Raw genomic sequence first — 24,580 nt, 5'->3', positions numbered from 1 at the left:
TTGTATGGGTACCAAATAGCAGCAGCGTATTCCAACTTCGATCGAACTTGTGTTTTATACAAGAGTAGTTTCATTGATGAAGGGGATTTGCTAAAGTTTCACCGCAGGTAGCCTAACATACGATTTGCGTTATTTCACTTCATTTTCATTTCATTTTTATTCCTTAAGGACCCCGTGGGATGGGCTACACAAAAATAAGCAGAAACCATGTGTTAATCTATGGTAAAAGGTGGCTGGTGACGCTTTCTACGAAGGTGGATGGACAAGGCATGGCACCGACGTGGCCCGGAAGGCCATTCCAGTCAGCAGCTGTACGAGGAAAGAATGACGTCAAAAAGGTAACGGTGCGTGCACGTGGGCGCGCGACTTGAAGAGTGCGATTGGATACGCGTGTTGGGGGAACAATGTATGGCGAGATACCCACCGAGCTATGAAAAAATTTATAAAGAAAGACGCGATACGGCGGCGACATGAGGCAAGGGGTAAATTAGATTCTGCTTTTAATGATGATACGCTCGCATCATAAGAATACGAACAATGAATGAATCTAGTAGCACGGTTTTGAAGTGACTCAAGGGCGTCTTGAATGTAAGCTTGTCGCGATTTCCAAATTGGTGAAGCATATTCCAATTTCGTTCGCACGAGAGTTTTATAAGTTAACAATTTTACGTTTTTAGGCACGTTATGTAGATGATGTCGCAAAAATCTAAGTCTTTTATTTGCAGATGATATGACGTTAGTGACGTGTAAAGCCTAAGAAAGGTCATGGCAGAAAGTGACTCCCAGATACTTGAATGATTGAACTGCTTCGACAGGAACGCTGCTAATCGCACAAGAAAAAACAAGTGGAAAGCGGCGGCGGCTGAAAGACAAGGTTTTGCGTTTGTGTGAAGTTTCATTAGTCAATCGTCGCACCATTGCTTTACATGGTTAAGATCACTTTGAAGGGTTAATTGATCAGAAGCGTTGGCAACAGTGCGATAAATAACACAGTCGTCGGGAAACATTCGGATATTACAAGATACATGAGTTGGTAGGTCGTAAATTCGTAAATGTATAAAAGGAATACAAATGGGTCAAGGGCGGACCCTTGCGGAACGCCTGATGTTACTGGAAGGGAAGCAGAGGTAGCATTGTTAACAAAAACAGCCTGAGAGCGGTTATTTACAAATTCATGGATCCAATTTATGATGTCGGGGTGAAGATTTAACTGAAAGTTTGAGTAAAAGGCGCTTATGGGGTACTTTATCAAATGCTTTCGCGATGTCCAGGATAATGGCGTCAGTCTGAAAATTGCAATCTAAGTTAGCATGTAAGTCGTGCGCAAAAATGGCCAGTTGAGTTTCGCCCGAAAAACCCCTGCGAAATCCATGCTGCGCAGGACTGAAGAAATTATTCGAATCGAAAAAGTCCATGATATATGTGTAAATGACATGCTCCATGATTTTGCACGGTATACTGGTTAAAGAAATGGGTCGGTAGTTTAGAGGTGACTCTTTGAAACCTGATTTGAAGACTGGAATGACCTTTCCGTATTTCCAATGGGCAGGAAGTTTGCCCGTGGAAAGTGACTGTGAGTACAGTAAACACAAAAATGATGCACAAATGTTTTGAGTGTTCCTTAGAAATGTTGAATTAATGTTATCGATCCCGGCTGATGAAGATAGTTTAAGTTTGTTACTTATGGCAGAAATTCCAGATGCGACAAAGAAAATTGACGGCGTAACAGTTCCGAAGGCACTGGACTGTACAGGGGGTGGCATGTCGGTTTATTTACTAAATACGGATGAAAAGGCGGTGTTAAACATATTAGCACATTCAAAGTCGGTGACCACTTCACCAGATTCTTTTGTAAGAGCGACAATGCAGGCGTGGTTTGAGTTTATAACCTGCCAGAATTTTCTTGGTTTGGTAATCAGCATTTTTGGCAAGTCAGCGTGGAAAAAAGAATGCTTAGCGTTGCGTATTGCCGTTATATATGTTTTTTCGGCTGTATAATATTTCAGCCACGCGTTTTCATTATCGCGCAGCTTGGCGGAGCGGAACAGGCGTTTTTTCTTGTTTTCTAGACTTTTAAGTGATAGTAACCCATGGTTTTTGAGAGCAGGCACAGGAACTAAACTTTTGATTAATTTGTTGAGTATTATAACTATTTTATCCTTAAATAACGTCCAGTTCTCATGCACCGAGTGACAATGAAAATTTTCTTGGAATATTAGAAGAATATGATTTAGTTCGTTATTTATAGCGGGGTAATTTCCCTTATCGTAGAGTCGTATGATCTTTTTGGTGGTTTGTTGTTTTAGTGGAGTAATTATAAAGTCGGCTTGAAGTACTTTGTGGTCACTTATTTCTCGCAAGTATGAGATGGATTTCATGGTTTCAGGGATACTGGTTAGTGTTAAGTCTAAAATGCTTTCACAATCTTGGGATACGCGGGTTGGTTTGGATATGATTTGAGTAAAGTTAAAATTAAGGCAAACATTTATAAACTCGATTGCCTCGCTGTGGCATCCTCCGTCAACAGAATCAGAATCAGTTTTATTTTCCTCAAGGAAAGGAAAAATGGACCCCAGACAAAAAGCTGCTCATTGAGCAGCTTGACGAGGCCTGAGGCCCTACAAGCAGTGGCAACAGCGGCAAAACAGCAGTGTATGTCGGACTAGAAGAGGAAAAAAAAAAGCAACTTGAGAAACAAAAAAAAGAACTAAAAAGAAAAAAGAAAAAAAGAAACTGTTCGCACCAAGCTGTGAAGAACGACAACAAAAAAAATATTTACACATACATACACCAATAACAAACCAATATTGTACACTGACATGTTATATTCACACGTACACACGCAAAAACCTGTAGAAGTGGCGCGCATACGCCCCTATATATATACATATATGTACACCTACATATACATATACACGCGTACATGGTATATATACACACACACACCATTCAAGTGCACACATGCTTAACTACAAGTTAAATATTTTAAGAAGAATGAGCTGTTATAAAAAACGGGGAGCGAGAAAAAGAAAGTGAAATTGGACAATGTGTGCAAAATCATTCCACACTAGTCCACACAAAAGAACGCCAAATGCCCAATGTAAACTGCATGATATAAATCTGTTGCCGATTAAGCTATACTGTTTCAAAGTATTCAATTAAAGCACGTTTATTTATTGCGGGGCCATCAATTAAGGTTGTATTATTGTTCAGGGTGTAAGGTATTACATACTTTAACATTTGTTGACCGTAATTCGTTCGAGTTTTGGGAAGACACCACTTTTCTAATTGTCGAGCGTTGGCTGCCAGTACACGTTCCTTGAGCATTGATATTCTGATAAGGAAGTTAGTACGAAACGTGGTTTTAGCGGTGAATAAAGATACAATAATGTGCGGTAGCATAGCACTGATGGGCAGAATTTTTAACCGAATAAAAAGCGGTTTGGAATGTGCGCAGTACTCTTCGTCTGCAATGATACGAATGGCTTTCTTTTGCAGGCTCACAATTCTATTCATGTTAGTCGGTGATGCCGTGCCCCAAACAAGATGACAATATGCAATGTGTGATTGAAATAATGAAACATATATCTGTTTTTTAATGTGCACTGGAAGAATGCCACGACACCGGGAAAGTGCTCCAACAGCTTTAGATAAACTTAGGGATACGTAATTAGTGTGCTCAGTCCATCGAAGGTGCTCATCAAATACAACACCCAGTGTTTTATGGTGGCTAACGACCTCAATAATATTATTGCCTAGGTTAATGGTTAAGTTAGTCCCTATGTGACGATTTATAGCGCGGAAAATAACAGCTTTTGACTTAGTTGTATTTATTTTGAGATTGTTTAATTTAGACCAACTTAAAAGGCTGTTTAGGGCATTGTTTGCTTTTGAATTTATTTCTGTAACCGAAAGACCAGAGATAAATAGGGAAGCGTCGTCGGCATAATCAGCTTCTACAAAATCAGCTTCTGTCGAAATTGTTATCACATCGTTTATATAGACATTGAAAAGAAAAGGTCCTAATATGCTGCCCTGAGGGACGCCACATTTCAGATAACGTTTGGATGAACAAAAACCATCTATGTTCACTATTTGTTCACGGTCTTTAAGATATGAACTGAAAATTTGAAGTGTCCTTCCCCTAACGCCGTACTTGTTTAACTTGTCTAAGAGAATATTATGGTCTAGACAATCGAAGGCCTTACTGAAATCCACAAAGATTCCTAGTGTTAAGAGTTTGTTTTCAATATTGTGTAAAATAATTTCTTTTTGGACTAATAAAGCTGATTCTGTAGAAAAACCTTTGCGGAAACCGAATTGAGAGTGTGATATTAACTGATTAGCATCAACGAAGTTCTGCAAACGTTTGAGCAGAATTTTTTCTAGCACTTTCGAAAAAAGAGGAAGAATAGAGATGGGGCGATAATTACTCATGGCGTTTTTCGAGCCTGACTTGAAAATGACTGTAACCTTGGCCAGTTTCATTCTTGCAGGGAAAACACACGATTCTAGCGAAAGGTTAATAATATGACACAAAGGACGTGCAAGAAAGTCAGCGACAAACTTTACTGGTTTAATTGTGAGGCCTTCTACATCAGAGCTGGAATTATTTCTTAAGGACATGAGAACGGTAAATATTTCTGATGGATCTGTTGGGCTAAGAAATACTGAGCTGGTTGTTTCATTTGAAATAACAGAACACGCATCTGCGTTATATTTTGCTGTTGCTTGCTCGGTGAAGAAGTTGTTGAAGCAATCGGCTAATAGTACGCCTGATTTTGGCGACCCGTCGATAATCAATTCGCCAATGTCATTCGAGATATTTCTATGGTTAATTACCTCATTTACTGCACGCCAAATTAGCTTTGAATTATTCTTTCTTCCCGCGAAAATTGAGTAATAGTCACGCTTGGCTTTGCGCAAGTCATTATTTAATTTATTCCTAAACTGCTTAAACACAACGTAATCATTAGGATTTCTGGTTACCAAGAAACTGTGGTACAGGCGATCTTTTCTTTTAATCATTTTGAAAAGGCTAGGTGAAACCCATGGTTTCTTAATTTTTTGGGGTAATTGTCTCGTTTTTAATGGGAAACTTGAGTCATAAAGCACTTTAAATTTATCAATAAACGCATTATAAGCCTCATCCACTGAACGATAGTTGAGACATTGTGTCCATGGTGTCTCACTTATCAGTCGCCTGAATGATTGTAGTTTGTTATCAGTAATTGCCCGAAAGGTTACCGGTCTGCTTCGAACAGGTGCAGGTTGATGCTTTTCTATTGTTATAAAAATTGGACAATGATCGCTTAGATCACAAGACAGTGGGCCCGAAGATTTTACGATGATATCTATATTAACAATAAACAAGTCAATAATGCTTGACGAAGAGACCGTGATTCTCGTTGGAGATGTGATGGTGTTGGTGAACCCATTGGATTCAATGGCCATAAGAAATTCTACTGAATCAGCGTTCACTTCGTTTAGATTAATATTAAAGTCGCCGCCGAGCAATAGGGTGTAGTTATATTGTGAACAGTAATAAAGAAGAGCATTCAAAAATTTGAAAACGGTGTTACAGTTTCCACCAGGGGGCCTATAAATTACAGAAAGAATGTAAGTGTTGTGTTGTAGCACGAGTGCTTCATAGTCATTGGTTATAACGGTAAATTGTGGAATGATGCTACACCTTAAAGAAGACCTAACATAAATAGCTACTCCTCCTCCGCGGGAAGGCCTATTTAGGAAAAAGTTGGCGTACGATGTTAATTTAAGTAGGTCTGCTTCATGCTCACACCATGTTTCGGTGAATAACAAACAATCAAACGTCAATGCAAGGTTACCTAAAAAACTTTCAATCCGATCGTGCTTATTTTTCATTGAACGAATATTAATGTGCACTGCGGAAAAAGAATTGCTGGCGCTCGCACTGTTGCTGATGTCGCATGGCATGACCCGATCGTAATAATTTACAGCAGCCATGATGAAAAGAACAGACACAGCACTGGGAGTGGCAGAGAAGTAATAATTTGTAGACAAAGGGCAAGGGAACACGCAAGTGCTTCACATATAAAACTGATATGGAATAACGTGATGGCTTCATAACTGGGGGTGTATATGGCTACACAAAATACAAGTACACACTCTCGGTTGCGCAAACAAGAACAGACCAGAGCGGCCGCAGTTAGCTTCACGTCACATAATGATAACAATGGTACAAAACAGCCCACAAGGTACATTATCTTAAGCATGCGCAGAAATTCTGGCAAGATCCTCGCTTCGCAGAATCTTAACGCAAGGTGTATTATCAGAGTGCCTGGCAAAGATCTTTCCATTGCGCACCCACACATACTTCCACTTTACTTCGCGCTTACGAGCAGTTGCTTGGCCTAGCAGGCGTTTCAAAGATGCACACAAATGCTCATTGATGAAGACCGGAGCTTGCGAATCAAAACCAAGAGCACTGCTTGTAAGTCTAATAGGGCGGGCCTTTTCAAGAAACAGGTCTCGTTTCTTGCGACTAGCGAACTGCACGACAATATTGTTTGTAGTGGGATTCTTAGCTGTAGGAACTCGATGAACGACTTCGATATCGGCAGGATTTACGGGTTCTTGAATGACTTCGCTAATTTTAGTGATTACTTCCGTAAGATTTTCTCCCTTACGGAAAGGCACTCCTTTAATCTCAAGGTTTGCAAGACGGGAGTATTGCTCAAGCTGCACAAGCCTGTTTTCCTGCTCTTTGACCTGTTGAGACAGGTCACTGCAGCGTGTTTCAAGCCTGGTGTTCGTCTCTTTCAAGAGCCGATTTTCGGCAATCACCTCCTCATGCGCCTTATTGATACTTGCCAGGCTAGCATTAATTACCCGCATTTCTTTCCGGAAATCACGATCAAAGCCGTCCCGGAACTCCTTCAGTTCCGCCCTCAGTTCCCGCTTAAATTCTTCAAAAAGAGCAATCAGAAAGAGCAGCAGCAGCAGCAGCAGCAGCAGCAGCAGCAGCAGCAGCAGCAGCAGCAGCAGCAGCAGCAGCAGCAGCAGCAGCAGCAGCAGCAGCAGCAGCAGCAGCAGCAGCAGCAGCAGCAGCAGCAGCAGCAGCAGCAGCAGCAGCAGCAGCAGCAGCAGCAGCAGCAGCAGCAGCAGCAGCAGCAGCAGCAGCAGCAGCAGCAGCAGCAGCAGCAGCAGCAGCAGCAGCAGCAGCAGCAGCAGCAGCAGCAGCAGCAGCAGCAGCAGCAGCAGCAGCAGCAGCAGCAGCAGCAGCAGCAGCAGCAGCAGCAGCAGCAGCAGCAGCAGCAGCAGCAGCAGCAGCAGCAGCAGCAGCAGCAGCAGCAGCAGCAGCAGCAGCAGCAGCAGCAGCAGCAGCAGCAGCAGCAGCAGCAGCAGCAGCAGCAGCAGCAGCAGCAGCAGCAGCAGCAGCAGCAGCAGCAGCAGCAGCAGCAGCAGCAGCAGCAGCAGCAGCAGCAGCAGCAGCAGCAGCAGCAGCAGCAGCAGCAGCAGCAGCAGCAGCAGCAGCAGCAGCAGCAGCAGCAGCAGCAGCAGCAGCAGCAGCAGCAGCAGCAGCAGCAGCAGCAGCAGCAGCAGCAGCAGCAGCAGCAGCAGCAGCAGCAGCAGCAGCAGCAGCAGCAGCAGCAGCAGCAGCAGCAGCAGCAGCAGCAGCAGCAGCAGCAGCAGCAGCAGCAGCAGCAGCAGCAGCAGCAGCAGCAGCAGCAGCAGCAGCAGCAGCAGCAGCAGCAGCAGCAGCAGCAGCAGCAGCAGCAGCAGCAGCAGCAGCAGCAGCAGCAGCAGCAGCAGCAGCAGCAGCAGCAGCAGCAGCAGCAGCAGCAGCAGCAGCAGCAGCAGCAGCAGCAGCAGCAGCAGCAGCAGCAGCAGCAGCAGCAGCAGCAGCAGCAGCAGCAGCAGCAGCAGCAGCAGCAGCAGCAGCAGCAGCAGCAGCAGCAGCAGCAGCAGCAGCAGCAGCAGCAGCAGCAGCAGCAGCAGCAGCAGCAGCAGCAGCAGCAGCAGCAGCAGCAGCAGCAGCAGCAGCAGCAGCAGCAGCAGCAGCAGCAGCAGCAGCAGCAGCAGCAGCAGCAGCAGCAGCAGCAGCAGCAGCAGCAGCAGCAGCAGCAGCAGCAGCAGCAGCAGCAGCAGCAGCAGCAGCAGCAGCAGCAGCAGCAGCAGCAGCAGCAGCAGCAGCAGCAGCAGCAGCAGCAGCAGCAGCAGCAGCAGCAGCAGCAGCAGCAGCAGCAGCAGCAGCAGCAGCAGCAGCAGCAGCAGCAGCAGCAGCAGCAGCAGCAGCAGCAGCAGCAGCAGCAGCAGCAGCAGCAGCAGCAGCAGCAGCAGCAGCAGCAGCAGCAGCAGCAGCAGCAGCAGCAGCAGCAGCAGCAGCAGCAGCAGCAGCAGCAGCAGCAGCAGCAGCAGCAGCAGCAGCAGCAGCAGCAGCAGCAGCAGCAGCAGCAGCAGCAGCAGCAGCAGCAGCAGCAGCAGCAGCAGCAGCAGCAGCAGCAGCAGCAGCAGCAGCAGCAGCAGCAGCAGCAGCAGCAGCAGCAGCAGCAGCAGCAGCAGCAGCAGCAGCAGCAGCAGCAGCAGCAGCAGCAGCAGCAGCAGCAGCAGCAGCAGCAGCAGCAGCAGCAGCAGCAGCAGCAGCAGCAGCAGCAGCAGCAGCAGCAGCAGCAGCAGCAGCAGCAGCAGCAGCAGCAGCAGCAGCAGCAGCAGCAGCAGCAGCAGCAGCAGCAGCAGCAGCAGCAGCAGCAGCAGCAGCAGCAGCAGCAGCAGCAGCAGCAGCAGCAGCAGCAGCAGCAGCAGCAGCAGCAGCAGCAGCAGCAGCAGCAGCAGCAGCAGCAGCAGCAGCAGCAGCAGCAGCAGCAGCAGCAGCAGCAGCAGCAGCAGCAGCAGCAGCAGCAGCAGCAGCAGCAGCAGCAGCAGCAGCAGCAGCAGCAGCAGCAGCAGCAGCAGCAGCAGCAGCAGCAGCAGCAGCAGCAGCAGCAGCAGCAGCAGCAGCAGCAGCAGCAGCAGCAGCAGCAGCAGCAGCAGCAGCAGCAGCAGCAGCAGCAGCAGCAGCAGCAGCAGCAGCAGCAGCAGCAGCAGCAGCAGCAGCAGCAGCAGCAGCAGCAGCAGCAGCAGCAGCAGCAGCAGCAGCAGCAGCAGCAGCAGCAGCAGCAGCAGCAGCAGCAGCAGCAGCAGCAGCAGCAGCAGCAGCAGCAGCAGCAGCAGCAGCAGCAGCAGCAGCAGCAGCAGCAGCAGCAGCAGCAGCAGCAGCAGCAGCAGCAGCAGCAGCAGCAGCAGCAGCAGCAGCAGCAGCAGCAGCAGCAGCAGCAGCAGCAGCAGCAGCAGCAGCAGCAGCAGCAGCAGCAGCAGCAGCAGCAGCAGCAGCAGCAGCAGCAGCAGCAGCAGCAGCAGCAGCAGCAGCAGCAGCAGCAGCAGCAGCAGCAGCAGCAGCAGCAGCAGCAGCAGCAGCAGCAGCAGCAGCAGCAGCAGCAGCAGCAGCAGCAGCAGCAGCAGCAGCAGCAGCAGCAGCAGCAGCAGCAGCAGCAGCAGCAGCAGCAGCAGCAGCAGCAGCAGCAGCAGCAGCAGCAGCAGCAGCAGCAGCAGCAGCAGCAGCAGCAGCAGCAGCAGCAGCAGCAGCAGCAGCAGCAGCAGCAGCAGCAGCAGCAGCAGCAGCAGCAGCAGCAGCAGCAGCAGCAGCAGCAGCAGCAGCAGCAGCAGCAGCAGCAGCAGCAGCAGCAGCAGCAGCAGCAGCAGCAGCAGCAGCAGCAGCAGCAGCAGCAGCAGCAGCAGCAGCAGCAGCAGCAGCAGCAGCAGCAGCAGCAGCAGCAGCAGCAGCAGCAGCAGCAGCAGCAGCAGCAGCAGCAGCAGCAGCAGCAGCAGCAGCAGCAGCAGCAGCAGCAGCAGCAGCAGCAGCAGCAGCAGCAGCAGCAGCAGCAGCAGCAGCAGCAGCAGCAGCAGCAGCAGCAGCAGCAGCAGCAGCAGCAGCAGCAGCAGCAGCAGCAGCAGCAGCAGCAGCAGCAGCAGCAGCAGCAGCAGCAGCAGCAGCAGCAGCAGCAGCAGCAGCAGCAGCAGCAGCAGCAGCAGCAGCAGCAGCAGCAGCAGCAGCAGCAGCAGCAGCAGCAGCAGCAGCAGCAGCAGCAGCAGCAGCAGCAGCAGCAGCAGCAGCAGCAGCAGCAGCAGCAGCAGCAGCAGCAGCAGCAGCAGCAGCAGCAGCAGCAGCAGCAGCAGCAGCAGCAGCAGCAGCAGCAGCAGCAGCAGCAGCAGCAGCAGCAGCAGCAGCAGCAGCAGCAGCAGCAGCAGCAGCAGCAGCAGCAGCAGCAGCAGCAGCAGCAGCAGCAGCAGCAGCAGCAGCAGCAGCAGCAGCAGCAGCAGCAGCAGCAGCAGCAGCAGCAGCAGCAGCAGCAGCAGCAGCAGCAGCAGCAGCAGCAGCAGCAGCAGCAGCAGCAGCAGCAGCAGCAGCAGCAGCAGCAGCAGCAGCAGCAGCAGCAGCAGCAGCAGCAGCAGCAGCAGCAGCAGCAGCAGCAGCAGCAGCAGCAGCAGCAGCAGCAGCAGCAGCAGCAGCAGCAGCAGCAGCAGCAGCAGCAGCAGCAGCAGCAGCAGCAGCAGCAGCAGCAGCAGCAGCAGCAGCAGCAGCAGCAGCAGCAGCAGCAGCAGCAGCAGCAGCAGCAGCAGCAGCAGCAGCAGCAGCAGCAGCAGCAGCAGCAGCAGCAGCAGCAGCAGCAGCAGCAGCAGCAGCAGCAGCAGCAGCAGCAGCAGCAGCAGCAGCAGCAGCAGCAGCAGCAGCAGCAGCAGCAGCAGCAGCAGCAGCAGCAGCAGCAGCAGCAGCAGCAGCAGCAGCAGCAGCAGCAGCAGCAGCAGCAGCAGCAGCAGCAGCAGCAGCAGCAGCAGCAGCAGCAGCAGCAGCAGCAGCAGCAGCAGCAGCAGCAGCAGCAGCAGCAGCAGCAGCAGCAGCAGCAGCAGCAGCAGCAGCAGCAGCAGCAGCAGCAGCAGCAGCAGCAGCAGCAGCAGCAGCAGCAGCAGCAGCAGCAGCAGCAGCAGCAGCAGCAGCAGCAGCAGCAGCAGCAGCAGCAGCAGCAGCAGCAGCAGCAGCAGCAGCAGCAGCAGCAGCAGCAGCAGCAGCAGCAGCAGCAGCAGCAGCAGCAGCAGCAGCAGCAGCAGCAGCAGCAGCAGCAGCAGCAGCAGCAGCAGCAGCAGCAGCAGCAGCAGCAGCAGCAGCAGCAGCAGCAGCAGCAGCAGCAGCAGCAGCAGCAGCAGCAGCAGCAGCAGCAGCAGCAGCAGCAGCAGCAGCAGCAGCAGCAGCAGCAGCAGCAGCAGCAGCAGCAGCAGCAGCAGCAGCAGCAGCAGCAGCAGCAGCAGCAGCAGCAGCAGCAGCAGCAGCAGCAGCAGCAGCAGCAGCAGCAGCAGCAGCAGCAGCAGCAGCAGCAGCAGCAGCAGCAGCAGCAGCAGCAGCAGCAGCAGCAGCAGCAGCAGCAGCAGCAGCAGCAGCAGCAGCAGCAGCAGCAGCAGCAGCAGCAGCAGCAGCAGCAGCAGCAGCAGCAGCAGCAGCAGCAGCAGCAGCAGCAGCAGCAGCAGCAGCAGCAGCAGCAGCCGCCGCCGCCGCCGCCGCCGCCGCCGCCGCCGCCGCCGCCGCCGCCGCCGCCGCCGCCGCCGCCGCCGCCGCCGCCGCCGCCGCCGCCGCCGCCGCCGCCGCCGCCAATGAAAAAGAAATACCAAGAATGGAAAAAAAAAGAAACAGACCTGCGTGTGCGAAGAATACGTCCTGTTAGCGCGCTGCAATCTGGCCGCTGCCGCTGCTGCCAAGTGATCGGTGGTCAATCGGTTCCTGGACTTATATCGAGGAACCGATTAGTTAGGTTAGGTTAGTTAGGAACAGTTAGGTTAGGCCAATTAATGTTTGGAAAATTAAAGTCACCAAACAAGACAATGCGTGTATTAGGGTGCTTGGTTGAAAGTTCATTTAGTACGGAATGCCAGGGAAATCAGGGTTTCCTTGCGGGGGTTTGTAGCACACTCCCAGTTAAACGGGTTGTGGTGTAGCTTGGCATTTTATTGATAGTATCTCGAGATCGGATGAAAGATTAACCAAAGTGGATGGTAGTTCCTGGCTAACTGCAATGAGCACTCCTCCTCCCTTTCTGCCGTCGCAGCCCTTGCGGAATACTTGAAAATTTGGCAAGTAAGCCTGGATCTCGTGATCAGTGACGTCACTATTGAGCCATGTTTATGTTAATACGAGTAAGTTGCTGCTGGAAAATGAAACAAGATTAAAGACGAGTTCACGTTTTGAAATAAAGCTGCGAATGCTGTTAAAAATTACGGAAAGATATAGGGTAGTTTGCGGTGCTGTTTGGGGTGTGTTTGAGGATAATTGACATCGTGGTGATTGCTACGTTTGTTCCTTTACTGTCTGGGAGGATTCATCAAATACGTAACGTTTTGAACCAATGAACAATTTTTTGAAGCTCAATTTAAATGCTGTAGATATTGTTTTGGCGAAGGTTACTATATGATCTCGGGGGGGGGGCATGCTGGACTGAAGGTGAGAAATCTTCACCAACGCTGTAATTTGTGTCTAAATTTCTTGCCTTCTGATGACATCGACTGTTTGGCTTTACCTGAGTTCAATTTTACGATCAAAGGCCGGACGCGATCAGGCGAAGGGCGTCCAAGGCGGTGTGCGCGTTCTGTATGAGAAGGATCGGTTGTTAGTTGAAGGTTATCGCTGTTCTGACGAATGACTATTGCTTCAGAATCAGCCAAGGATTTTTTGGAATTGAGATCATGAATGCCATAAAATATCAGATTGTTTCGGTGCGAGTGGTTTTCGGTGTCGTTCACACGGGATTCATGGTCGTGGTACTGACGGGTTAGTTCAGCGCTTAAAGTTTTCAGGTCATCTATTTCAGTGCGCATGCTTGAGAGCCAGTTGTAATGTGCTTCAAGGTCAGTCAAACGCTTGCATATGTCAGTCAGTGTTACGTCCGTAGACAGCAGGTAATTTTTAACAGTCTGAAGTTCGGAGATTAGTTTGGTTTGGCCTGCGGACACAATTCGTAGTACAGCGAGCACAGAATCTAGCGTGGGTCCCGGGTTAGTTTCAATATCCCCTGCCAAAAGTATTAAAGAACGGATCACTCGCGAACATTCGACAATAATAACAACGCAGCACTGCGGGCTCGGCAACTGTACTAAAAAAGTAATTCTTTGATTTTTTACAAAACAGAACCTGGGAATTACCAACCTGCATGGTAAAGATGAACGGATTGGTAGACTGTGCTGTCACACAGCTACCGAGCCCACAGAGCGGCGCAGACGGGTGGCACTCTCTTATGGCGGCTGAGGTTGACGTTTGCTTCGATGGGATTGTCCAGGTAGGATCGGAGATCGAGATATCTTTTGGCGGGACAGTGACGTGCAGATCTGTCAATAGATGGCGCCAGTTGTGACAGCCATCCTCGAAGTAGTTGGTGGCAGGATTCGGTGTAGGTCCGGCGTAAGCAGGCAGGAGAGCCACCAGGAGCGGGCTGGCGACGACGGTGAGTGTCTGCATGGTAAAGATGAACGGATTGGTAGACTGTGCTTTCACACAGCTACCGAGCGCATTGATTATTGAGTCGATGTGACATTTCCAGGGATATAGTTACACCTAAATAACGGCAGGATGAAACTTGTTCTAGCTGGACGTGGTTAAGCACATATGCAGCCACACACAAATCGCGTCTTGTGACAGTCATCAGCTTGCAACTCTTGGGGTTTCGTTCCGTGAGCCAGTTTTTACACCTAGCGGCGATGTTATTTAGATTAGACTGTAGAATTTCCTGGTCCTTATCATAACGAATCTCACGATACAGTACGTAATCATCGGCGTATAGGTGAACTGAAGATGGCACACAATCGGGAAAGTCGTTAATGTATATTAGAAAAAGTAAAGGACCTAAAACAGAGATCGGCGGAGCTCCTGATGCTGCGTTAAATAAGGGTGAATCATGACCGTTGACAGAAACATACTGTCGGCGATTGATTAGGCAGCATTCAAGCCTTTATGGTCAAGGTTTGAAGAGGTTAAAAAGATTTCTGTTAAAGACGTGATTTCAGCATGACACTATTTTATGCTTATTATGGGAATATCTCCATAGAGCCACACATCTTAGCAGCGCGTATTTTCTTGACGGCATCTTACTAGATCCTGTGATTTCATACAAGTACCTCGGCATCCACATCAGTTCTGATCTTTCTTGGCGCATACATGTTAACTATGTTACTAGCAACGCAAACTGCATGCTTCGTCAGTAAAACTACATCTATATAAAACTCTTGTTCACCATAAATTAGGTTACGTATGCCCTGTCCGGGACCCCAAAACACTACACTTTCAGAAATGATTGAATCCGTTCAGAAGCGCGCAGCACGTTTCATTCGGTCAGGCTACTCTCGGAATGCCAGCGTATCATCGACGAAGGCAACATCTGCCTTGGTATATTTGCGCAGCGAGTGCTCTCGTCTTCCATTGTTGCACAAAATCTATCGTTATAATTCGACTCTACAAGACGTTCTTTTTTCCGCTGTCATCGCATTCAGACCATAACATAAAGTTAGTGTGCCATCTTGTCGGACTAATAACTACAGCGAATATTTCATTACAAAGGCTAGCAAAGAATGGAACCGCCTTCCCGCTTCCATCGCCGCCATCACCGACATCAACAGCTTCAAGACTGCCATTCATGTTAGCAAAAGGTTGCTAACGTGTTTTTCTTTACTTGTTATAACCGTATTCTTTTTTCTGTTTCATCGTTCAAATATTTGTATTTACTAGTCCTTCCTGTAATGTCCTCGGGCCTTGGAAGTATGCCAAATGTTTATTTATCGCTTTCTTTCCTTCCTTTTGCATTCGAGTTCGATTTTGTATATAACATATTTATTTAATCGATGGATAGTTATGTATTCTATGTGTGTATATCTTTCACATTTCTGAGCATATACAAGTTGGGTGTTTTGTTACCGTTGCTAATAAACTCATGCTTACTTCTTTAACGTTTACTATGCTCAGAAGGCCTGAATCGTGTGCCTCCTTACGTATTTAACGATTTGAAACGGAAACATGTGAGAATACTAAATTTCATTCTAATTCCGAATGCTTGTCGTATTGTAGCGAAGTGACGCAGCCGTTAGATATCAGACGCATCAGCTCACCAGGGAGACAGAAGATGAATGGGGATGAGCTCTGGCAGGGGAAAGTCCAAATCCGCAGGTACGACGACGATAGTGGCATTCCAATAACTAGGTTTATTCACTTGGTATTTTACCTTAAGTTTACACTGTACAAAAATATCTACAAGCAGAACGATGTCATACCCGTCGTCGTCGGCCTGCCTGACCGGCCTGGTCTCCCCTGGTGAAGATGCGCCGTCTGCTGCTGTCTACTTGCTCACTCCAAAACTACTCGAACTACTCCTTAAATAAGTTTACACAGCATCCAAGAGACACTTTTCTCCACCAATGGGGTACTTCGTTACTCCGACCAATCAGGCAAGCCGACATCATCCAATAGACCTTTGCACTGAGGCTTCCACAGGCGCCACCATATTTGGACTACTGGCGCCGCCTAGCGTCTGCTTGGCGGCGACGCCATACTGGCGACGCCAGCCTCAGCCGGCTCAGCGCTGCTCTTGCTACCAAGAAACAGATCTAAAAACGTTGGTTGCTATCTACATCTGTGTATCTCCGTATCTTCGGCCTTCACAGAGTCGTCTTGCCACTTTCGTGCTATTCTCACCAGTGTCGAGAGGCATCGGCTACGCATCGAGACGGAAACTTTCCTGCTGGCGGCGGCCGTACGACTGCACGCGACTGCCGGATGGCGCCGGCAAGCGTCAGCTCAGCGCTGCAGCTGCTTTCACCCATGATTCTCTATATCTTAGGGCTTCTCAGCGTCGTTTTGGACCTTTAGTGCAAGTATCACCAGTGTTGAGAGGTGTCGCTTTACGCATTACGGCGAATGCTTTCCTGTTTTGAGCGCCCGTGGCTGCGAATCAGTCCGTACGATTGCGGAATGGCGTCGACGTCAGCCACTGTCGGCTTGTCGCCGTGAGCCGACATCGCATCAAACGGGCTCCTTCCCCGGCTGGCTCCTGTGGCCACGACGATGAGGATGTTCGCCATCTACTCCCCGAATGTCCCATATACGAGATGCAAAGACAGCAGCTAGAACAAGAGCTACACTTCATCGATCCTCACCGGCCTTTCTCACTCGCAAAATTGCTGGGCCCATGGCCATCGAAAATAGCACAGCGAAAAGCATTGAACGCAATTGAAAATTTTTGTGCAGACACAGGCGTCCTCAACAAATACTAGGCATTGCATTGAATAATCACACGATGTCACTAAAACATTCTTCTATTTGTAATTACTAGTGCTTGTATATTACGTGTTATACAATTTTTGTTGTTGTGCATGAAATATTTTAGCACTGTAATTCTTCATCTGTTTATATGCTCATCGAAGTCTACATCATGGCCGTTTGTGTGTGTTTGTAACTGTTTACGAACTAATTGTGGTGCAACTTGCAATTGACTTTTACACTGTGATGTTCATAGTCGTATAGGACTGTGCTGTGGCTTTCTCAGCCTATGAAGTCATTTTTTCATAATTTTTTTTCATTTTTCTGCATTATATTTTCATATTGCTGTTTCTGCTATGAGAAAAGGAGTAGCCGTCACCATTGTAAGGTGACTACGTCTCTTTCTTTTATTTTCATTTCAATAAAAAAGGAGACCCAACAAGGCCAAAACTTAATTGACCCCGTTCGTTCATATTTGCATATTTATAGCCCATCTAAACATTAGGGGCTGACGATGGAGACACACACAGCGCATCTTACGTACCTCGCGTATCCGAGCTGAAGCATCGGCTCTCGATTCTCAGATGTCCGCTTCCCGTCGATAAAATGAATCGAGCAGACGCGCGACGACTCCGCAGGGAGGAATCCTCTACTATTTACATCGCTAATCCAGCGATGCTTCAGTACCGCGTCGCAAGGAAAGCGATACAACAGGTACATGATGCAGCCGCAGTCCTCTTGCAGAACATTGTGCGTGCTGCACTGCACTTGCTGCATTGCGCTTCTTCTGGTTGTTCGAACAACCGTACACAGCGCAATGCTGCCCGGATGTTCGCATAGCCTGTGCGGATAAGCATAAAATCGCGAAAACGTCGAGCAGCCAATGCGGGAACTGCGCGCGTGACAGTCCAGCAAGAGATGGCAACTATGAGGCGCTAGCTACTCTTGCTACCGGGGGCCTGATATCCGTTTCCCACTCTCTGGTTCGAGGCTTCCGGTGCAAAGGTCTATAAGCGGCAGAGTTCAAGGCGTCAAGAAATGGTCGCGTCAACACTCCGTACATAAAAGCACTCTGACCATAACTAATCAGCTTTTGACAGCCGAGTGTGGGAAGACGACGCGACATGTGCACGTGTGACGTCAGGCGCGGTGGTGGCGGCGACAGCGCGGCAGCACTGTCCGCGGCGCCGTCGAGGTTATTTGTGTACAAAGGTTTGCCCCGCGTCAAGGAGCCCACAAAATTCCCGGAAAGCAAGCAAAGAGGCCCGTGCTATACTCTTTTCGCGACAGTATTTTGAAACAAAAATGCAATTCCAGCACAGTAACGAAAGCAGACAAGTAGAAATGCACTTTTTTCGTCATATTGGGGTCAGCGGCCGCTGCTCTCGGATCTACGCGCTGTGCAGTGATTAGCGCAGCTTAGTTTTGCACGTGGCGTCTTCCGGCGTGGAGCGCGGTCGACTATTTTATCCCCTTCCGACGCTCGCGGCTTTGTCGCGTATGCGTGTAGGCGTAAAAGTAAACTTGCAAGTTAACGCTATCTGTCTTGGTCTGGCGTGCTCAACTCAAAGCGTAAATTCGCAGACTCACCCACAAAGCAAGTTTGGCCCTCAATCTTGTCGAAATGTTTGCGCCGCATGCACGCCTACCGCTGTCCTGTCCGCACGCGGTGTCGATGACCGGCAACTCGCAAGCGCGCACGGCACGACCGCCTTCCTGTTGCGATAAGCGACGACGGTGCGCGCTTTCACCGAAAACACGTCCAGCCGTCGGGGCGCGCACCGGCACGAGAGGAGGCCAACGATCGGGAGGCCGATTCCTGACCAGGCGTAAAACACGGGGAACCTCCTGCCGGCTGCACGCCAATCACCATTCGTTTGCGCATCCGTATGCGGGCTTTTTAAAGATGATGTCTTGCTTGGCGAAATAACCCCTTTCATTTTCCGTATCGGGTTTATGTGTAGCTAGCATTCTTTGTTGTTATTTGTTTTGAAAATATATATATTTGACAAAAAAGAGAAAACGAGGAGCAGGCTGGCAACTCCCACCGGAAGAGGCACAACGCCTCCCTACGCTTCCAGAAACATAAAAATGGAAGGTAGGAAGGAGGGGAGCAAGGAGTAAAGAAAGATCAGGATGACAAATCTCAAAGAATAAAGTAGAACACACACTACTGGTCGCGCGCAGTAGGGTCGGTCACTGCAGGTTGTTAAATAGTACAGAAGGTTAAATAGGAGAAATTGTGTCTGAGCAAGAAACATGAACTTAAGATAGTAAATTATAGAAACGTAAGTAGAGCGCGATGAGCCTGATTGCGTCGAGATGTGCAACCACGGGGTACAAACTTTCGTCAAGTGTCGTGCACCGCAGGCCAAGGAGATGGTAGTCCTTCACTAGCGACGTGTGCTGCGCACTGAAAGGGGCACACTCCAATATCAGGTGCTGAAGTGTCTCGCAGCAGCCGCAAGACGTACACCATGTGCTGGCCACACGTCATCGTTCGTATAAGCGTTCGAAAACGTTCACACAGCCAACCTTAGCTTGAGTAGCTGCGCTGTAGCGCGACGAGGCAGGCCTCGACTGCGAACACGGGGCGGGAACGTTCCATTTGCGACGCGCTGGCCTGGGTGTGGCTTGAGTAGAAGGCGACGAATCAGCAGGCGAGTGTCATCAAGCTTGCACATCATTTCAGGGCAGACGTGGTTGTTATGAGCGCAAGGTGAAGCCAGCTGATCAGCCTCTTCATTTTCGGCGATTCCTACGCGTGAAGGTATTCATTGAGCAACACGAGTTTCCTGACGTGATGAAATTTTGTTTGCAGAGTTAGGAATGTTGCGCAAAACTGGAATATCAATTTGACTGCGTTGTAATCTGCTAAGGGCGGCGCGATAGTCAGTAAAGATGGCAATCTTCGACGTAGTCAGCTCCTCTTGCACGCATTTCAGTGCTGCATCGTGATGATCTCGTTCCAGTCAGGCAAACAAATTAGGTGGTACGCTCAGGACTGGTAACGTCTACATCATGCCTGAGAGTAGAGATGACTGATACACCTGCAGAGCCGTTGTTTGGTCGCGGGCAGCACCTCTAGCAGTCACGGCGGCCACATACTTAAGGAAGGCTTGCGATTTACGTGGTACCAATTTAATTGCAGGACGCCAGAGCTGCGATCATCCCCAATTAAGCCCAAATAACGGTGTCGTCGCACCCAGCTTAACGGTACTTCGTCCAGCTACAGTGGACTCATTGTTCGACGAGCGCGTTGTTTAGGGTGATATGCTATTGGAGCCGACTTAGCAGCTGATATGTGCAGACCAAGTTCACCCAAGTACTCCACAGTAGCGTTAAGAGCTCTTTGCAAGCTTGCACGAAGCCGCTGACCAAGGTGCGAAGGGCCGCTTATCCACAGAGCAATGTCATCTGCTTAGATAGCTTTTCTCACAGGGAAGTCACTGTACCAAGACAAGCGACTTGGAAGCGCGGCGAGTACGGTGTTAAACAGAAACGGCGATAAAACGTTGCGCCGTGGGGCACATCACTTCACAGAGCGGGATTCACTCGTTATTCCTCCGATACGCACTTTCATCCATCCCTGCGATAGAAAATTCTGCACCAAGAGGAGCAGAAGACCCGAAATTCCCGCGGTTGCAAGAGCGAAAATAATCGCTTTATGCGGCAACGAGTCGAGACCTTGCCGCATGTCTAGGAAGAGCGCGTAGCTATATGCAGACTTCTTGTTTCTTCTGGCAAATTCAAGCACTGATACAAGGTCTGAGATGCCGTCCAGAGCTGAACGGTGGCGACGAAAGCCACTCATGACCTCAGGGAAAGAATTCAGTTTCTCTAGTCTGGTATCTAGGCGAAGCAGGACCATTCGCTCCATTAAATTGATGAGATTTGAAGTTCGGCATATTGGCCGGTAGGACTTGAAGTGTCTTGCAGGGTGCCCTTCCTATAAAACTCGTATTACCACGGACCATTTCCATTCAGCAGGGAGTACACCGGTTATGAATACTTCGTTATACGCGTCCAGTATACGCTAATGAAAGCCCTTATCAATGTTCCGCAATCCTTGATACGTCACGCCGTATTCACCTGGGGCAGTGCGGCGTTTAGAGAGGCTGAGACCGTGTCGTAGCTCCCAAAAAGTGAAACCTGCCTCATCCATCTAGCAGGCTGGACTGTAGGGATCGGTTATGGTACTCTAACTTGTCGAAAAAGGAAGGTCGCCATTTTTGGTGTCACTGGATACAAGACAGACGAAAAGCTCTGCAAATACCTTCGGTAAAACTTTGGATGGCTGGCTTGTCGCTATGCACAATGCAGCAGTAGGATTCTTGCGGATTTCGGGAGTGCGGAGAGCCTTGAGTAGGCACCGTGCACTTCCAAAACCACTTACAGTATGCCTTGAACTACATAAGGCTGCCCAGCTCTTGGGGCGAAGCTGTGTTGTATGCTGCCGTATGGTGGCATCAATGCGACTATACACAGTCCAGTCGGTGTATTGTTGAGAGCAGTGTGTCCGCCTATAAACGCGGCGTCGACATGCACGAAGCCGCGAAAGCTTAAGGTCGGGATTTGGCTTGCTGATACTCTGCCGTCGTTATACTGTAGCTTCTCGTAAGCACTCACTCATCAATTGGAACACGATGTCTTAGATAGTGCCTCTGAAATCAGCTGACAGAACTTGTCCCAGTTTGTCACTCTGTACACGGCAGTCTGGCGGCCCACAGTATGTGTTGGTGTTTACGAAATGAGTAGGTGATCTGAGCCCCACCTGCGAACTTCGCGTGACCAGGCTAAGCACACATCTCTCGTTGATATCGCAAGGTCTATAGTAGAATGCTCCGTTCCCTTACCTATAAATGTAGGTTAACCGATCGCGGAGATAACGCAGTACAAGAATGTGGGGCGACAACGGTGTCACTGGTAGTATCGGTACCCTGCAATGGGAGAGCGTTCTCGCGTTCTTCCCTCGTGTCAGATAGCATTGGGAGACGTCGTTAACACGCTGCGCCTCAGGTCGAAGACGGATATGCGACGACGCCCGTAAACCCCATTCTCATCCAAAACTCGCTTAAGAGGGAATTGTCTTTCATCGACGTCAACTAGAGGTCGAAGCTGCTTCGACGGGGCGGCCGGACGAAAGGGTTACGGCATGAGGCCGAAACGGCCGGAGCGCGCAGCGCCGCAATAAAGAGCCGGACTGCTCCAGTCGGGGACCAGACAAAGAATGCCCTTTTATTTCTCCGAGGGGAAGCACAGAGAAAGAAATTTCAACAAGAGCGGACACTCCCATAGAGCCCAGCGGCCGAATTGACTGTAGCACACCAAGCGGTTGTTGTTGACTCCTTCCGGTTTCGGTTTTGGGCGCGCGCGTTTTGAACACCACTTGGTACACGCCGCGCCGGCTCCGCTGCTCGGCGCGGCATTCATTTTTTCTTTCTTTTCGCTTCTGCTGAGCCTCGCGTGGCCTTGGCGTGGAATCGTTTCATTATTAAGTAGAAATGATTGCGATTGACTTTTACAAGACTGCACCGAATCTGTCAGGTGCAATTTCATAAAGAAAACGAAAGACGCCTTCTGAAATGATGAAACATTTATTTTGCTCTATATAAATGCTCGTTCCGGGCTTCTGCATTCATCCAAAGTTGTGGCACCAGGTAAGCAGCAGTCGTTGCCGTACGATGCTCCACCGGATGCCATCAGCTGAAAGAAAGTAAATTACAAGCATGTATCATATTGGTATATTGACCTAACAGGAGTATTTCGTGTAGAGGCGAAACGTGCGTAAGTGGTGAATGAGCGGCATTACAGATAAATTCACTTTTACGTATATTTCGCAGCAAAGACTCCTCCCAAACAATGCTACAAAATTTTCAAGCAGCCCTCCTTTCCCGGGCATTATTTCCTGCACTTCAAGTGCACAAATACACGGGTGACTGCGCGTTTCCAAAGCAACTTGGCCTCAGTCGACACGATGGTACGCCAAGTACACAAAGGTGGCTACAACACAGGCTCAGCCAGACCATGTTACACGCTCGCAGAATGCCTTCTAATCGCACTGAAGTCAGACTCGTGGGTGCATAGCCAGTTTTCAGTCGCTCAGAATACATAAATGTCATGTTCTTGAGCTCCTCCTTGTTATCTTTTACGCGTCCTGCCGGCGCATGCAACACTCCCGTGTTATCACTCTCGGCAATCGCTCGTCGCGTTTTCGAGAAGCGCGAGTACCGAAATAAGGTATATGTTGTTGCAGGGCTATAAAATGCTTCGCAAACTTGTCCCACTAAAATTCAGTACACGCAAAACCAACTCACTATGGCCGGCTTGCTTTTTTGATAATACCTTCACAACCCCAGGCGCGGCGAGCAAGCCTCAAGATATCCTAAAGAGTTACCAAATAAATTACAATACTTTTTCGGGTCAGAGAATGCGTAACGAACTTCTACCAGTAAGATTCAGTACACGCGAAACTGCGGCACACAGCCGAGCTGCTTTTCGCTAACTGCGTCAATAAGCCGGGCGCGGCAACCGTGCTTCTAAATTACCCCAAATATAACGACGTTAGTTACAATAATGTTGGGGGCCACAGAATGCGCGAAAACTTGTCTGTCTTAGGCGCTACGACGTAGTACACGCATGTACACGCGCAAATGCGTCACACGGCCGAGCCGGTTTTCGCTTACTGCGTCAATAAGCCGGGTGCGGCAAGCGTGCTCCAAAACTACCGAAATAAGTTACAGTAATGTTGGCGCTCATAGAAAGCGCCGCAAACGTCTCCCAGGACGAGGCATTAACTCAAATTAACTGCGCCAGGACGGCGGAGCTGTTTTTCGCTAACTGCGCCACTCGAACTAAGCCTAAATGTGCTTAAAATGCGCCGCACACTGTCAAACACAATTTCTCACCTTGCCGTAGTCCGGTAGTGCAGTGGTGCCGTGTCGAAATGCAGACGATACGCAAGAAAAGCATAGAGAAGGCCGGGAGCCCAAAAACATGGGCTATATCCAAAACAGACGGGTCGGCGAGCACGCGAGCTTCGTACGTACGACCAGCCTCGCTCACTCCTGCGGCTTGTCTGGCGCATGACGTATGCACGCGCGTCTGGCGTGCCGCTAGCTTGTTGCTAGGCAACGAAACAAAAAGTTGCAAAGTATAAGTTCATTTACACGCAAAACTTTTTCACTTTTAGTGGGAAGGAATAAAAAAAATAAAACGTTGTCTGGAAGTTTATTTCACATTCTTTTTTTTCTGATGCTCGCGTCAACTGACGGTTGTTGTTGAAACTAGGCGTGACGTGTTTCCTGTTGCCAGTTTTTGAAGAGTGTCCCCTCTTGTTGAATTTCTTTCTCTATGGGGGAAGCAGGAAGGCAACTTACAGCGTTTGGCGCTGAGTGGCGCCCTGCTGTAAAGACCCAAAACCGAAACCAGAAGTTAACACAGGATACCACATCACCTCTCCCTTGAAAGGAAAAACTGCTCTACTCGCTCTCCTCGCAACAAAAGTCACGAGTCAAAGAACACATGTTAGCACTGTAACATGATAGTGATGTCATCTTTACACAATAGAAAATGATATCTTTGGCTTCCCCCTTTAAAAACGCACAACATGAAAACTGAATGAATTATTGCACTCCAGTTCTGCACTTTCAGTACCCGTCTTGGGAGGATGATGAGATGCAGCCTTGCACACACCGATAACACAAAGAATTCACGAAGTACAAAAGTAGATAGTAACAAACATCTGTGTGCCCCCTGGGACAGCACTGATGGGTGGCTCATTCGCCCTGAGCCTGACTCGAGACAGTCTCTGTATCTGTCGTGGATTTGGCATTGTGCGTAAAAGCACTTTACACTCCATAGTCCCCCCGTAAGAATGGTAACGACTTTAATGTTAAAAACCTTTTTTGGCATGAAAGACAAATTAGTATGGCGGTCAGCACCGCAGTAATTATGTGCGTACTGCACGATTACGCTACAAGAAACGTAATGTATCCCTTATACCAGTAGTAACTGGAAGAAAAGGTGGGAGACAATCAAGGGAAGGGTAGTCACTGGAGTGATTCTTTTCAGTGAATTTTCCAAGAAAATCCTGTAGTGCAGGGCATTTCACAAGTTCGGATGCATTCCATCGTTTGCCATTTTCAAGCGTGAAAGTATTACGACCTACCCTACGGCAAATCTTAAATGGACCCGAGTATTTAGGATCGGACTTTCTCGAGTTGCGTACTCGAACAAGATCTCCTGGACGAAATTGAAGATATTTTGCGGCGCGAC

At 49.4% G+C, this 24,580-nt stretch overlaps 1 long non-coding RNA gene across 1 annotated transcript; it reads right to left on the bottom strand.

The window, feature by feature from the left end:
* Positions 1 to 21,881: 21,881 nt before the first annotated feature.
* On the bottom strand, positions 21,882 to 23,651 carry LOC142578592 (uncharacterized). The gene is made up of 2 exons (XR_012827265.1): positions 23,212 to 23,651; positions 21,882 to 22,009 (listed from the first exon to the last, which is right to left on the bottom strand). It is a non-coding gene; the product is annotated as an uncharacterized LOC142578592 (long non-coding RNA).
* Between the last annotated feature and the right edge of the window lie 929 nt (positions 23,652 to 24,580).

Source organism: Dermacentor variabilis, chromosome 4 (assembly GCF_050947875.1).
Source record: "Dermacentor variabilis isolate Ectoservices chromosome 4, ASM5094787v1, whole genome shotgun sequence".
Classification (NCBI taxonomy): Eukaryota; Metazoa; Arthropoda; class Arachnida; order Ixodida; family Ixodidae; genus Dermacentor; species Dermacentor variabilis.
This window is presented reverse-complemented; position numbering and strand designations above follow the sequence as displayed.